This window comes from Arachis stenosperma, chromosome 10, assembly GCF_014773155.1.
Source record: "Arachis stenosperma cultivar V10309 chromosome 10, arast.V10309.gnm1.PFL2, whole genome shotgun sequence".
Lineage (NCBI taxonomy): Eukaryota > Viridiplantae > Streptophyta > Magnoliopsida > Fabales > Fabaceae > Arachis > Arachis stenosperma.
This window is the reverse complement of record NC_080386.1, coordinates 102,603,779-102,621,143: the sequence shown is the minus strand read 5'-3', so window position 1 is coordinate 102,621,143 and position 17,365 is coordinate 102,603,779. Positions and strand designations below refer to the sequence as shown.

Below are 17,365 nucleotides of genomic sequence, written 5' to 3'. Positions count from 1 at the left end.
TACCTCATGACACTTTACACGTTTCTTATTGTACCTTCTATGGCATGAGTCTCTAAACCCCATGGTTGGGGGTGAGGAGCTCTGCTGTCTTGATGGATTAATGCAATTACTACTGTTTTTAATTCAATCATGCTTGCTTCTATTCTAAGATATCACTTGCTCCTAACCTGATGAATATGATGATCCATGACACTCATCATCATTCTCACCTATTAACGTGTGCCTGACAACCACCTCTGTTCTACCTTAGATTGAGTAGATATCTCTTGGATTCCTTAATCAGAATCTTCGTGGTATAAGCTATAATTGATGGCGGCATTCAAGAGAATCCGGAAGGTCTAAACCTTGTTTGTGGTATTCTGAGTAGGATTCAAGGATTGAATGACTGTAACGAGCTTCAAACTCCTGAAGGCTGGGCGTTAGTGACAGACGCAAAAGAATCACTGGATTCTATTCCGACCTGATTGAGAACCGACAGATGAATAGCCGTGCTGTGACAGAGCGCGTTGAACATTTTCACTGAGAGGATGGGAGGTAGCCATTGATAACGGTGAAACCCTACATACAGCTTGCGATGGAAGGAGCCTTGTGTGCTTGAAGAAGAAGACAGTAGGAAAGCAGAGATTCAGAAGATAGAGCATCTCCAAAACCTCAGCCTGTTCCTCATTACTGCAAAACAAGTATTTATTTCATGTTCTTTTACTCATCATAATTAAACCTGAGAATTATTGATATCCTGACTAAGAGTTACAAGATAACCATAGCTTGCTTCAAGCCGACAATCTCCGTGGGATCGACCCTTACTCACGTAGGGTATTACTTGGACGACCCAGTGCACTTGCTGGTTAGTTGTGCGGAATTGCAAAAGTGTGATTGCAATTTTGTGCACCAATGGTCTTGTTCCAACATCCCTCTGCAAGTTTCTGGATTCCTCATCATCTTCTTTCTTGGGCAATCCCCATTTAAATGTCAGTTATTCTCCTTCTAGTGGCCTGGATTGGACCAACACTTGTAATTTGAAGTCGTGTCCCTATCAATCAACTAATCACAAAGGCATCATCGCATTGATAATTTTAATGATAGATCTTGAATCCTCACTATTTGTTTCAGCTATGCTGGTAGCTCTACTTTTGATGTATCTCCACAAGAAAGAAATGAAGAATTATGTCTATGGTAAAAGAGGAGCAGGAAGGATCAATTTTCTGTACTAGGGATAAATAAAGTTCTTAACTGAAAACCAGTCAGATCTCCTTCACGACATAGTGATGGAGGCTACAAATAATCTAAATGATCAATACATTATTGCCAAAGGATCTCATGGGATTGCTTATAGAGCTCAACTGGGTTATACAACTTTTGCTGTAAAGAAGTTTGCATTCGAAAGGAACAAGAGGAAGTATTTACATATTATGTGGAAAGAAATTGAAGTGCTGGATGGGATCAAGCATAGAAACTTGGTCTCTTGTGCAGGCTACTGGATAGGAGAGAACTATGGTATGGTTTTATATAAGTACATAAAGAATGGAAGCCTCCATGATATTTTGCATGAGAAATATCTCCCACCACCCTTAAGTTGGAGTATACGGCTTAACATCGCTGTTGAAATTGCACATGGACAAAACATCTGAATCATGACCACACCACACCCATAGTGCATCGAGACATAAAGCCACAGAATATACTTCTTAATGATCAGATGGAGCCTCTTATATCTGATTTTGGTACTTTCCTCTATAGGAACCTTGCTGAGCATTCTTATAGTGAATCTCATTCTTGGAAAAAGCTTTCAACATATGTTGTAGGTACTGCTGGTTATATCGCACCAGGTACGTAGATCTTTCTCCTGAGCTAGATTAAAGTTTTGGATGTTGATAATTGTTTTTAATGTTGAGATTGGAAGAAGGATCTTGATTCACTTTGTACTTTTCTCTCTCTGAGTGGTCAAGTGTTTAATTGTTTATATAAACTATCAGAACAAAGGAAAAAAAAACTTTCTCCTAAACTTTTCAATTGATTTGCATTTTGCACACTACTTTCATAGCTAATAGTAATTTTTGCTTCTCTAATGTGATGATACATGCATAATATCTCTATAACATGGCTATGTTGTCTCCTGATACAGAGAATGCATATGTAATAGTACATAGCAAAAAGTATAATGTGTATAGCTATGGGGTAGTTTTGCTTGAGTTACTAACAAGAAAGAGAGTGATTATTGAGGAGGAAAGAAATGTGACAGGTTTAGTTAGTTGGGTTAGATCTATCTAGTTGGAAACAGGTAAAATTGAGGAGGTTGTTGATTCACATTGCAATGCATCTCCAATTTAGGAGTATTAGCAAGGCAAGTCACTGAGGTGCTTTTATTGGCATTAAGATGCACCAAGAAAAACCCTCGTGAGAGACCAACCATGAAAGACATTACTAGCTTCTATCAAAAACATATTCAAGTTGAGTTGCGATGATGTGAATATGATTAATGAAGATGTTGTTGATGTGCACCACAACCATACAGTGTTCCATTTCTCAATACTAATCCAGTTTCTGACACTCATAGTGACTCCTATCTGCATGGTAAACTAGTAAGGATCAGAGGATGCAATGCTAAGACATAACAAATTTGCATTATATGTGGAGAATGAACCTCAAGATTCTAATGGTTTCATCTGGTGGTGGTAAGATCTTAGTCAATCCAAAGATTCTTTAGTTGATTAGAATGTGATGGCTACAACTAAAACTGTTTTTGATGGATTCATAGTTAAATTAACACGCAATGGTAAGATATACTGAACAGGTAGTAGTAATTGCTCTTTTTGTTTATAAAGTAACTTTTACTTGACCTTATTTGATCTTCCTTCCAACTGTGGCTGGACTAGTAATTACTCAATCCTTCAATCGATTTTTCCTCTCTTGTTAGATTTAGTATATGTATAAGTAGAAATCCTTAAAATCACAGCTCAAGTTCTGCTTTATAGCACCTATAGAGGACTCTTCATCTTGTGTTATTATGTGTAACAACGAAGTAAATGGTCGATGAGTCATGGGAAGAAAATTCTATTAACGCATGTAAACATTTAGTCTTAATATGAAATACAAATACTAATATTCTTTTCTTACAGATTTTAGATTAATTTACCATTTTAATCTCTCACAAGTTACGGGTATTATCTTGGCAAAGCTAAATATAAAATAAAAGTATCTTTTCTGGCTGAGATCTAGCATGTAATTACTATGATAATTAATCTGTCATTTTTTTAATTATTATATCTACATTCTTGATTAAGCTTGAGCAAGTAGAGTATAACTATATTTTGGATTTAATTAATAATTTCTCTGAAAAATTACAAATTTTAATTTTTTTTAAAGCATTTATTGTATAAGAACTATAACATGTTTTCAAAATAAATAATTTTAACTAGAACCCTTACGACATTTGTAAGCAAAACTCATATTTTCTATGAGTACATTCAATGCATTTATTAGATGTGGTTTGGAAATATATTAAGTTAGAATAGAATGTTTTTTTTATTATTTTAAATACAATTTTACTGCATAAAATCTTGATTTAGCTTAAACTTACTACCAATGGTATCTCACTATTTCCCATCATGATGATGTCAGATGAGATAACATTTTTATCTACTTTACTAATTGCTCTAACTCATCCAAGTCAATCTTAAACTACACCACTCTAGAGAGATAACATTCTCACTAATTGCTTGGTTTTCCTTTCTAGCAAGAACAAGGCGTTTATTATGTTCTTCTTGTAAGTTAACTAGTTGTGTTAAGCTTGTTACCTTGTCTCTATGAGTGTCGTCACACTCTTCTTGTTGATTCTTTGTTTTTTTGCCTTATTATTACCTTTTGGTTCTGCTCTTGTCTCTGATGGGATAACTTTGCTGTCATTGTTGTCACACTGGACCTTTGCTCCTTCCATTATTAACTCCACCTGGAATCCATCTCATTCCATTCCATGCTTATGGGTTGGAGTCCAGTGTAACCATGAGCACAATGTGCTCTCTCTTAATCTCACTGACCATGGGATTTTTAGTTAATTTGGACCTGAGATAAGACTATTGCATCACTTGTAGACTCTTGTGTTGGCCAATAATGATTTCTCAGGAATGGTCCTTCAGAGCTAAGTAACTGTAGTTTGTTTCAGCTTTTAGACCTTTCTAATAACAGCTTTAGCGGACAGATACTATATAGCTTCAAGAAGTTATAAAATCTGCCGTATATGAGCTTGTCATTCAATCTATTGAGTGGTGAGATTCCAGATTCTTTGTTTCAAATTTCTCATTGCAAGAAGTGAACCTTCACTCTAACCATCTCAGTAGTCCTATCCCAACCAGCATAGACAACTTAACTGAGCTGTTGAGGTTGGATCTACATGGTAATAGGTTGACAGGTACTATTTCTTCATCCATTGGTAATTGCATGAAATTAGAGGATTTGGTTTTGAATGAGAACAAGCTCGAAGGTGAACTACCATTGGTGATGGTTAATGGTGGACGAAATTGTGATCACTATGTTCTTTATACTTTGATGAATTTACTCTTAGGGCACTGTTTATTTTCACAACTCCGTTCAACTAGCCAGCAAGTGTACTGGGTCGTCCAAGTAATACCTTACGTGAGTAAGGGTCGAATCCACAGAGATTGTTGGTATGAAGCAAGCTATGGTCACCTTGCAAATCTCAGTTAGGCGGATTAAACATTGTTTATGGGTTCGAAGGTTAATAATAAAATAGAAATAATAAAAGGGATAGAAGACTTATGCAGATTCATTGGTGGGAGTTTCAGATGAGCGGATGGAGATGCTGTAGAGCCCAAGGACGCCTGCTCTCTTACTGCTTCTACTCAATCCTTCTTACTCCTTTCCATGGCAAGCTTTGTATAGGGGTTCACCATCAGCTGTGGCTACTTTCAATCCTCTCGGGGAAATATCCTATGCGGCTGTCACTCGCACAGCTAACCAGTCTGGAGGCATCACCCATGGTTGATGGCTACATCCCATCCTCGCAGTGAAAACTAATGCTCACGCACTCTGTCACAGTACGGCTAATCACCGGTTGGTTCCCGCTCCTACTGGAATAGAATCCCTTGATTCTTTTGCGTCTGTCACTAACGCCCAGCAGGTTGCAAGTTTGAAGCACGTCACAGTCATTCATTACCGGAATCCTACTCGGAATACCACAGACAAGGTTAGACTTTCCGGATTCCCAGGATCCTACTCGGAATACCACAGACAAGGTGAGACTTTCCGGATCCTCATAAATGCCGCCATCCATCTAGCTTATACCACGAAGATTCTGTTGGGGAATCTAAGAGATACACATTCAAGCCTTGTTGCATGTAGAACGGAAGTGGTTGTCAATCACGCGCGTTCATAAGTGAGAATAATAATGAGGGTTATTTAACTCATTAGATTCATCATGTTCTTGGGTACGAATGAATATCTTGGAATAAGAATAATAGAGACCGAATAAAAGAAGATAGAATTGCATTGATACTTGAGGTACAGCAGAGCTCCACACCCTTAATCTATGGTGTGCAGAAACTCCACCGTTAAAAATACATAAGCAAAGGGTTCAGGCATGGCCGAATGGCCAGCCCTCTCCTAACGTGATCAATGATCTCCTAAGATGAAGAATAAAATAAAACTGAGACCAAAGATGAGACCAAAGATGTCTAATACAATAGATAAATGTCCTATATATACTAGACTAGCTACTAGGGTTTACATGAGTAGGTAATTGATGCATAAATCCACTTCCGGGGCCCACTTGGTGTGTGCTTGGGCTGAGCTTGGTCAATCCACGAGCTAAGGCTTCTCTTGGCGTTGAACTTTGAGTTATGACGTGTTTGGGCGTTCAACTCCGGATCATGACGTTTTTCTGGCGTTTAACTCCAGACAGCAGCATGAACTTGGCGTTTAACGCCAAGTTACGTCGTCAATCTTCGAATAAAGCATGGACTATTATATATGCTGGAAAGCCCTGGATGTCTACTTTCCAACGCCGTTAAGAGCGCGCCAATTGGAGTCTTGTAGCTCCAGAAAATCCATTTCGAGTGCAGGGAGGTCAGAATCCAACAGCATCAGCAGTCCTTTTGTCAGCCTTTTTCAGAGTTTTGCTCAAATCCCTCAATTTCAGTCAGAATTTACCTGAAATCACAAAAAAATACACAAACTCATAGTAAAGTCTAGAAATGTGAATTTAACATAAAAACTAATGAAAACATCCCTAAAAGTAGCTTAAACTTACTGAAAACTACCTAAAAACAATGCCAAAAAGCGTATAAATTATCCGCTCATCACAACACCAAACTTAAATTGTTGCTTGTCCCCAAGCAACTGAAATCAAATAGGATAAAAGAAGAATATACTATAAATTCCAGAATATCAATGAATATTAATTATAATTAGATGAGCGGGACTTGTAGCTTTTTGCTTCTGAACAGTTTTGGCATCTCACTTTTTCCTTTGAAGTTTAGAATGATTGGCTTCTCTAGGAACTTAGAATTTCGGATAGTGTTATTGACTTTCTTAGTTAAGCATGTTGATTCTTGAACACAGCTACTTATGAGTCTTGGCCGTGGCTCTAAGCATTTTGTTTTCCAGTATTACCACCAGATACACAAATGCCACAGACACATAACTGGGTGAACCTTTTCAGATTGTGACTCAGCTTTGCTAGAGTCCCTAGTTAGAGGTATCCAGAGCTCTTAAGCACACTCTTTTGCCTTGGATCACGACTTTAACCACTCAGTCTCAAGCTTTTCACTTGGACCTTCAACACAAGCACATGGTTAGGGACAGCTTGATTTAGCCACTTAGGCCTGGAATTAATTTCCTTGGGCCCTCCTATCCATTGATGCTCAAAGCCTTGGATCCTTTTTACCCTTGCCTTTTGGTTTTAAGGGCTATTGGCTTTTTCTACTGCTCCTTCTTTTTCTATATACTCTTTTTAGCTCCATTTTTTTTTCGCCAGCTTTTCTTTTTTCACTGCTTTTTCTTGCTTCAAGAATCAATTTCATGATTTTTCAGATCACCAATAACATTTCTCTTTGTTCATCATTCTTTCAAGAGCCAACAATTTTAACATTCATAAACAACAAGATCAAAAGACATATGCACTGTTCAAGCATTCATTCAGAAAACAAAAAGTATTGTCACCACATCAATATAATTAAACTAAATTCAATAATAATTTCGAAATTCATGTACTTCTTGTTCTTTGAATTAAAACATTTTTCTTTTAAGAGAAGTGAAGGATTAATGGATTTATTCATAGCTTTAAGGCATGGTTACATACTAATGATCATGAAATAAAGACACAAAACATAGATAAACACAATAATTAAAAACCGAAACAGAAAGAAATAAAGAACAAGGAATGAATCCACCTTTAGTGGCGTCTTCTTCTTGAAGGACCAATGATGTTCTTCAACTCTTCTATGTCCCTTCCTTGCCTTTGTTGCTCCTCCCTCATTGCTCTTTGATCTTCTCTTATTTCTTGGAGAATGATGGAGTGCTCATGATGTTCCACCCTTAATTGTTCAACATTATGGCTCAAATCTTCTAAAGAGGTATTGAGTTGCTCCCAATAGTTGTTGGGAGGAAAGTGCATTCCTTGAGGCATTTGTTGATGATGAGCTTCCTCATGTTCTTCTTGATGGCCGTGAGGAACTTCTCTTGATTGCTCCATCCTTTTCTTGGTGATGGGCTTGTCTTCTTCAATGGAGACATCTCCTTCTATGATAACTCCAGCTGAGTAACATAGATGGCATATAAGGTGGGGGAAGGCTAGCCGTGCCATGTGTGAAGGCTTGTCAGTGGTGCACAAAATTGCAATAACACTTTTGCAATCCCGCACAACTAACCAGCAAGTGCACTGGGTCGTCCAAGTAATACCTTGCGTGAGCAAGGGTCGATCCCACGGAGATTGTCGGCTTGAATCAAGCTATGGTTATCTTGTAAATCTTAGTCAGGATATCAGAAATTATCAGGATTGATTGTGAAAGTAAAAGAACATGAAATGGTTACTTGTTTTGCAGTAATGGAGAATAGGTTGAGGTTTGGAGATGCTCCATCTTCTGAATCTCTGCTTTCCTACTGTCTTCTTCATCAAACACGCAAGTCTCCTTCCATGGCAAGCTGTGTGTAGGGTTTCACCGTTGTCAGTGGCTACCTCCCATCCTCTCATTGGAACGATTCCTAATGCCCTGTCACGGCACGGCATTCCATATGTCGGTTCTCAATCAGACCGGAGTAGAATCCAGTGATTCTTTTGGCGTCTGTCACTAACGCCCCGCCTTCAGGAGATTGAAGCACGTCACAGTCATTCAGTCATTGAATCCTACTCAGAATACCACAGACAGGTTTAGACCTTCCGGATTCTCTTGAATGCGCCATCAGTCTAGCTTATACCACGAAGATTCCGATAAAAGAATCCAAGATAACTACTTAATCTAAGGTAGAACAGAGGTGGTTGTCAGGCACATGTTCATAATTGAGAATGATGATGATTGTCACTGATCATCACATTCATCCGGATTAAGAACAAGTATTATCTTAGAATGGAAGCAAGCATGATTGAATGAGAAACAGTAGTAATTGCATTAATCCATCAAGACACAGCAGAGCTCCTCACCCCTAACCATGGGGTTTAGAGACTCATGCTGTGGAAGAAAAGGTGTAAAATGTCATAAGGTCGCATTCCGTACTGATTACAAGTCAAAAGGTCCTATAAGTAGTAAACTAGTATCCTAAGGTTTACAGAAATGAGTAAATGACAGAAAAATCCACTTCCGGGCCCACTTGGTGTGTGCTTGGGCTGAGCATTGAAGCTTTTATGTGTAGAGACGTTTTCTGGAGTTAAACGCCAGTTCTCATGCCAGTTTGGGCGTTTAACTCCAAGTTTTATGCCAGTTCCGGCGTTTAACGCTGGAATTTCTGAGGCCGGTTTGCTACGCAGGTTTGGGCCATCAAATCTTGGGCAAAGTATGGACTATTATATATTGCTGGAAAGCCCTGGATGTCTACTTTCCAACGCCGTTGAGAGCGCGCCAATTGGGCTTCTGTAGCTCCAGAAAATCCGCTTCGAGTGCAGGGAGGTCAGAATCCAACATCTGCAGTCCTTTTCAGTCTCTGGATCAGATTTTTGCTCAGAACCTTCAATTTCAGTCAGAAAATACCTGAAATCACAGAAAAACACACAAACTCATAGTAAAGTCCAGAAAAGTGAATTTTAATTAAAAACTAATAAAAATACTAAAAACTAACTAAAAGATACTAAAAACATACTAAAAACAATGCCAAAAAGTGTACAAATTATCCGCTCATCACAACACCAAACTTAAATTGTTGCTTGTCCCCAAGCAACTGAAAATCAAAATAGGATAAAAAGAAGAGAATATACTATAGATTCCAAAATATCAAAGAAACATAGTTCCAATTAGATGAGCGGGACTAGTAGCTTTTTGCCTCCGAACAGTTTTGGCATCTCACTCTATCCTTTGAAGTTCAGAATGATTGGCATCTATGAGAACTCAGAACTCAGATAATGTTATTGATTCTCCTAGTTAAGTATAATGATTCTTGAACATAGCTAATATATGAGTCTTGGCTGTGGCCCAAAGCACTCTGTCTTCCAGTATTACCACCGGATACACACATGCCACAGACACATAATTGGGTGAACCTTTTCAGATTGTGACTCAGCTTTGCTAAAGTCCCCAATTAGAGGTGTCCAGGGTTCTTAAGCACACTCTTGTTGCCTTGGATCATAACTCTATTTCTTTTCTTTTTCTTTTTCTTTTCTCTTTTTTTTTTTCGAAATTTTTTTTTTGTATTCACTGCTTTTTCTTGCTTCAAGAATCAATTTGATGATTTTTCAGATCCTCAATAACAGTTCTCTTTCTCCTCATTCTTTCAAGAGCCAACAAATTTAACATTCTTAAAAACAACAATTCAAGAGACATATGCACTATTCAAGCATTCATTCAGAAAACAAAAAGTATTGTCACCACATCAAACTAATTCAACTAGTTTCAGAGATAAATTTTGAAACCCTGTACTTCTTGTTCTTTTGTGATTAAAGCGTTTTTCTTTAAGAGAGGTGATGGATTCATAGGACATTCATAACTTTAAGGCATAACTTTAATTTTATTAATTGAATTAAAAACAAGACTCAAAAATAGATATAGAATGAGACTAGAAAAACGAAAAATAAAACAAAATAAAGGAAAATAAAAAAAATGAAAAACAGAGGCTCCTAATGATAGAGGTTTTCACAGAGTTAGGACTCAACAACCTTGATTTTGAGAAGTGGATGCTCCCTCAGCTTGAGAGGAGAGCTTTTGGCGTTTCAACTCTTGGAGTTCACGCCCCTGCTTCTCTTGTTCCTTCAGCAATTTGCAGAGCATGCAATTCTGATTCTGCTGTTCTTCCTTCAGTTGCTCCATAGTCTCTTGCAGCTTGTTAATAGATGCTTCTAGGCTGGACCAGTAGTCAATTCTTGGGAATTCAGGGAGGAATTCCTACGCCCTCCTCTTGATGGAGTTGTCTTGCACTTGTCCTTCCATTGACTTCTTGGTGATTGGGTGTTCAATGGGTATGAACTCATCTACTCCCATCTTCACCCCAGCCTCTTTACAGAGCAAGGAATCAAGCTTGGGTAAGCCAGTTTGGCCTCAGTGGAATTCTTATTTGCAATGGTGTAGATCTCACAAGCAATCACATGATGAACCTCCACTTCTTTTCCAAGCATAATGCAGTGAATCATCACTGCTCTCTTGATGGTGACCTCAGAACGGTTGCTAGTGGGCAATATGGAACGCCCAATAAAGTCTAGCCAACCTCTTGCAATTGGCTTGAGGTCTCCCCTCTTGAGTTGGTTTGGGACACCCTTTGAATTGGTTATCCACTTAGTCCCAGGGAGGCAGATGTCCTCTAGAACTTGATCCAAACCTTTATCTACTCTCACCATCCTCCTATTGAAGGAATCAGGATCATCTTGTAGTTGAGGTAGTTTGAAGATTTCTCTTATTTTGTCCAGATGGAAGTACATAACTTTCCCTCTGACCATGGTTCTGTGGGTATGGTAAGCGGTTCCAGTCATTCTTTGCTTATCTGTTAGCCACAGATTTGAGTAGAATTCCTGAACCATGTTCCTTCCAACCTTTGTCTCAGGATTGGTCAGAACTTCCCAACCTCTGTTTCGAATTTGCTCTTGGATCTCCGGATATTCATCTTCTTTCAGATCAAATTTAACTTCCGGGATCACTGACCTCAGACCTTATTTTGTGATAATGGTCTTCATGTTCTTTGGTTAAGAACTTCTCTTCATTCCAAAGATTCTTTGGATTAGTCTCTTTCTTTCCTCTTGAGTTGGTTTGTTTTCCCTTGGGAGCCATGATCTTGATAGATCTTAGCTTAGTGATCACGGAAAAGCACACCAAACTTAGAGGTTTTGCTTGTCCTCAAGCAAAAAGAAAGAAAGAAGAGAAGAGAGAGAGAGGAAATTCGAATGGTGTGAGGAAGGAGGGGTGAGGAACGTTCATTTATAGAGTGGGGGGAGGAGAATTTCGAAAACAAAGAGAGATTTGAAAGGAAATTTGAAAAGATTTTGAAAAAATTGAGAAAAGGGTGAGTTTTTGAAGAAGATTTGAGATTAATTTGAAATAGATTTGAAGAATGGTTTTGATTTGTGAAGATTTGAAAGTGAATGATGAAAGGTTGAAGTGCATTTATGCAGAAGATTATGGGTAAAAAGAGGAAAGTTTGAAAAAATTTGAGTTGAAAACAAAAATGTGTCCCCCCCACCTTTCTGGCGTTAAACGCCCAGAATGGCACCCATTCTGGCGTTTAACGCCCACTTGGCACCCTTTTTGGGCGTTTAACGCCCAGCCAGGTACCCTGGCTGGCGTTAAACGCCAGAAAACCTTCCTCACTGGGCGTTTTTCTGAACGCCCAGTGATGCTGCACACCTGGCGTTAAACGCCCAGAATGGTACCTATTCTGGCGTTTAACGCCCAAAATGGTACCATTACTGGCGTTAAACGCCCAGAATGGTACCCATTCTGGCGTTTAACGCCCAAAATGCACCTTACTGGCGTTTTTTCGCCAGTAAGCTCATTTTCTCTGCTTTTGAGCTGAATCCTTCTGTAACTCTGTGAATTCCTTCATTTTTTGATATTTGCCTCTGTAAGAACAAATCATACAACCTACTAATGACTGGGTTGCCTCCCAGTAAGCGCTTCTTTACTGTCTTTAGCTGGACTTTCACTGAGAATCACTCTAGTCTCAGTTTTGAGCACTCCTGCTCAAAGTTTCCTTCAAGATAATGTTTGATTCTCTGTCCATTAACAATGAACTTCTTATCAGAATCAATATCCTGAAGCTCAACATATCCATATGGTGACACTCCTGTAATCACATATGGACCCCCCAACGGATTTGAGTTTTCCTGGAAACAGTTTGAGCCTAGAGTTGAAGAGCAGAACTTTTTGTCCTGGCTCAAAGACTCTGGTTGACAATTTCCTGTCATGCCATTTCTTTGCCTTTTCCTTATAAATTTTTGCATTTTCAAAGGCATTGAGTCTGAACTCCTCTAGCTCATTCAGCTGTAGCAGTCTTTTTCACCACTAACTGTGCATCCATGTTTAGGAATCTGGTTGCCAGTAGGCTTTATGTTCCAGTTCCACAGGCAAATGGCAGGCCTTCCCATACACCAATTGGTATGGAGAGGTGCCTATAGGAGTCTTGAATGCTGTTCTGTATGCCCACAGAGCATCATCCAAGCTCTTTGCCCAATCCTTTCTTCGGGCCATTACAGTCCGTTCTAGAATTCTTTTTAGTTCTCTGTTAGAGACCTCTGCTTGCCCATTTGTCTGTGGATGATACGGAGTTGCCACTTTGTGGCTAATTCCATATCTGACCATAGCAGAGTATAGTTGTTTATTGCAGAAATGAGTGCCCCCATCACTGATTAGCACTCTGGGAACGCCAAATCTGCTGAAAATGTTCTTCTGGAGGAATTTCAGTACGGTCTTAGTATCATTAGTGGGCGTAGCAATTGCTTCTACCCACTTAGATACATAGTCCACTGCCACCAGAATGTAAGTGTTTGAGTATGATGGTGGGAATGGCCCCATGAAGTCAATTCCCCATACATCAAACAGCTCTATCTCTAATATCCCTTGTTGAGGCATGGCATATCCATGAGGCAGGTTACCAGCTCTTTGGCAACTGTCACAGTTACGCACAAACTCTCGGGAATCTTTATAGAGAGTAGGCCATAGAAGCCACATTGGAGGACTTTAGTGGCTGTTCCCTCACTTCCAAATGTCCTCCATACTGTGATCCATGGCAGTGCCATAGGATCCTCTGTGCTTCTTCTCTGGGTACACACCTGCGGATCACTCCGTCAGCACATCTCTTAAAGATATGGTTCATCCCAAAGGTAGTACTTGGCATCTGAAATTAATTTCTTTTTCTGCATGTAACTGTACTCTTTGGGTATGAACCTCACAGCTTTATAGTTTGCAATGTCTGCAAACCATGGAGCTTCCTGAATGGCAAATAATTGCTCATCTGGGAAAGTCTCAGAAATCTCAGCAGAAGGGAGGGACGCCCCAACTACTGGCTCTATTCTGGACAGATGATCAGCTACCTGATTCTCTGTCCCTTTTCTGTCTCTTTTTCTATATCAAACTCTTGCAGAAGCAACACCCATCTGATAAGCCTGGGTTTTGAATCCTGCTTTGTGAGTAAGTATTTAAGAGCAGCATGGTCAGTGTACACAATCACTTTGGATCCTACTAGGTAGGATCTAAACTTGTCAATGGCATAAACCACTGCAAGTAATTCTTTTTCTGTGGTTGTGTAATTCTTCTGTGCATCATTTAGAACACGGCTGGCATAATAAATGACATGCAGAAGTTTATTATGCCTCTGTCCCAACACTGCACCAATGGCATGATCACTGGCATCACACATTAATTCAAATGGTAATGCCCAATCTGGTGCAGAGATAACTGGTGCTGTGACCAGCTTAGCTTTCAGGGTCTCAAATGCCTGCAGACACTCATTATCAAAGATAATGGAGGTCAGCAGCTAGCAGATTACTCAGAGGTTTGGCAATTTTCGAAAAAATCCTTGATAAACCTTCTGTAAATCCTGCATGTCCCAGAAAGCTTCTGATTGCCTTAACATTGGCAGTGGTGGTAATTTTTCATTACCTCTACCTTTGCCTTATCCACCTCTATTCCCTGCTTGAAATTTGTGCCCAAGGACAATTCCTTCAGTCACCATAAAGTGACATTTCTCCCAGTTTAAAACCAAGTTAGTCTCTTGGCATCTTTTCAGGACAAGTGATAGGTGGTTAAGACAGGAGCTAAATGAGTCTCCATACTGAGAAGTCATCCATGAAGACTTCCAGAAATTTCTCTACCATATCTGAGAAGATAGAGCACCTTTGGAAGGTTGCAGGTGCATTGCACAGACCAAAAGGCATTCTCCTATAGGCAAACACGCCTGAAGGGCAGTGAATGCTGTTTTCTCTTGGTCCTGAGGGTCTACTGCAATTTGGTTGTAGCCTGAATAGCCATCCAAAAAGCAGTAATCATGGCCAGCTAGTCTTTCTAGCATTTGGTCTATGAATGGTAAAGGAAAATGATCCTTTCTGGTGGCTGTATTGAGCCTTCTGTAGTCAATACACATGCGCCACCCTGTGACTGTCCTTGTGGGAACCAGTTCATTTTTTTCATTATGAACCACTGTCATGCCTCCCTTTTTGGGAACAACTTGGACAGGGCTCACCCAGGGGCTATCAGAAATAGGATAAATGATCCCAGCCTCTAGTAATTTAGTGACCTCTTTCTGCACCACCTCCTTCATGGCTGGATTTAGCCTCCTCTGTGTGAACCACTGGTTGGCATTGTCCTCCAACAGGATCTTGTGCATGCATCTAGCTGGGCTAATGCCCTTAAGATCACTTATGGACCACCCAAGAGCTGTCTTGTGTGTCCTTAGCACTTGAATCAGTGCTTCCTCTTCCTGTGAATTTAAAGCAGAGCTTATAATCACTGGAAAAGTGTCACCCTCTCCCAGAAATGCATATTTCAAGGATGATGGTAATGGTTTGAGTTCAGGCTTGGGAGGCTTATCCCCTCCTGAGGAATTTTCGAAAATTCCTTTACTTCCTCTAGTTCTTCTTGATCCGGTTGAGCATCTTTGAGATGTCCTCAGCTCTGATTCTAGGCTTTCAGCCATATTGATCTCTTCTACCAGAGAAATGTCAACGTCCATGCAGTTCTGGTGTGTCTGGATGCTGCATAGCTTTCACAGCATTCAACTTGAACTCATCCTCATTGACTCTCAGGGTACTTCCCCTTTGTACATCAATGAGAGTTCGTCCAGTTGCTAGGAAAGGTCTTCCTAGAATGAGAGTTGCACTTTTGTGCTCCTCCATTTCCAGCACCACAAAGTCAGTTGGAAAGGCAAATGGCCCAACTTGACAATCATGTCCTCTATTATGCCTGATGGGTGTTTAATGGAACCATCAGCAAGTTGGAGGGCATATCCTGGTTGGTTTGACTTCTCCAGTCAACCAAGCTTTCTGATAGTGGATGCAGGTATTAGATTGATGCTTGCTCCAAGATCACATAGGGCTATCTTGGCAGGCGCCTTCTAATGTGCAGGGTATCAAAAGCTTCCAGGATCTTGAAGCTTTTCTGGTAAGCTTTTCAAATGACTGCACTGCATTCTTCAGTGAGAAGCACTTTTTCAGTTTCTCTCCAATTCTTCTTATGGCTTAAGATCTCTTCATGAACTTAGCATAAGAGGGTATTTGCTCAAGTGCCTCTGCAAACGGAATCTTTATTTCAAGAGTCCTTAGATAGTCTGCAAAGCGGGCAAATTGCTTATCCTGTTCCGCTTTGCGGAGTTTCTGAGGATAAGGCATCTTGGCTTGATATTCTTCAACCTTAGATGCTGAGGTTTATTCCTTACAGAAATGGTTGAAGAGGCCTTGTTAGGGGGATAATCATCAGAACTCTCAGGTGCCTGATTCTCCTTGGGCGTTTGAACGCCAGGAGTGGATGAAGTTTGGGCGTTAAACGCCAACTTCTCCCCTTTTCTGGCGTTTGAACGCCAGAACTGGCAGGGAATGGGCGTTTAACGCCCTTTCCTCCTGTTCTGGTTTGAACGCCAGTATGGGCAAGGAATGGGCGTTTAACGCCAACTTTCCTTCCCTTTCTGGCGTTTGAACGCCAATAATATTCCTCTCTGGGCTCTACTGTCCTCAGAGGGATTTTGAACAGTGGCTTGGTCATCCTCTGTCAACTGTTCCTTAATTGACTTCTGCTCTTTTGAGCAGTGGCATTCAGTGTTTTCCCACTCCAGTGAACTGCTGACATTCTTCTGTTATTTGTTTAGATATTTGCTGTTTTGCTTGATTCAACTGCAGTTCTATGCTCTTGTTAGCAACCTTAGTTCATGGAGCATTTCTTTAAATTTGCTATGTTTGTCATCAGGAGCAATTGTTGATTAAGCTCATTCATCTGTTCTTGAGGATCAGGAATTGACTACTGCCATGACTTCTTGTGGAACGAATTCCTTGCTAGAATATAAGTATTGGTTTCTAGCAACAATGTCTATAGCTCTTGAGCTTCTTCAATTGTCTTTCTCATGTGTATAGATCCACCAGCTGAGTGGTCTAAAGACATTTGAGCTTTTTCTGTAAGCCCATAGTAGAAGATGTCTAACTGTACCCCATCTGAAAACATTTCAGAGGGATTTTTGAAACCTCTATACCTCTCCCAGGCATCATAAAGGGATTCATTATCCTCTGTTAAAGCCTTGGATGTCCAGCCTTAGCTGTGTCATCCTTTTTGGAGGGTAAAAATGATTCAGGAATTTTTCTGATAACTGTTTCCATGTCTTTATGCTGCTGTAGGTTTTATTCAACCACTTTTGCTTGATCTTTTACAGCAAATGGAAACAGTAACAGTCTCGTAGATCCTGATCTACCTCTTTATCATGTATTGTGTCAGCAATTTGTAAGAACTGTGCAGAAACTCAGTAGGTTCTTCCTCTGGAAGACCGGAATACTGGCAATTTTGCTGCACTATGATAATGAGTTGAGGGTTTAGCTCAAAGCTGCTTGCTTTGATGGGAGGTACACAGATGCTACTCCCATATGCAGCTGTATTGGGGTTGGCATAGGACCCCAGAGTCCTCTTGGACTGATTAATTCCACTTAAGTCCATAATGGACAAAAGGGAAATGATAATAATTGCAAAGAGATGAATTTTGTTATTTTTATTATTTTTTTGAAATAACCGAAAAAAGAAAATTAAAATAA

The 17,365-nt window shown here is 39.9% G+C and overlaps 1 pseudogene; it reads left to right on the top strand.

Moving 5' to 3' along the window:
• LOC130957410 (receptor-like protein kinase) overlaps positions 1–2,580 on the top strand; it is a 46,665-nt pseudogene extending 44,085 nt beyond the window's left edge.
• The last annotated feature ends 14,785 nt before the right edge of the window (positions 2,581–17,365 follow it).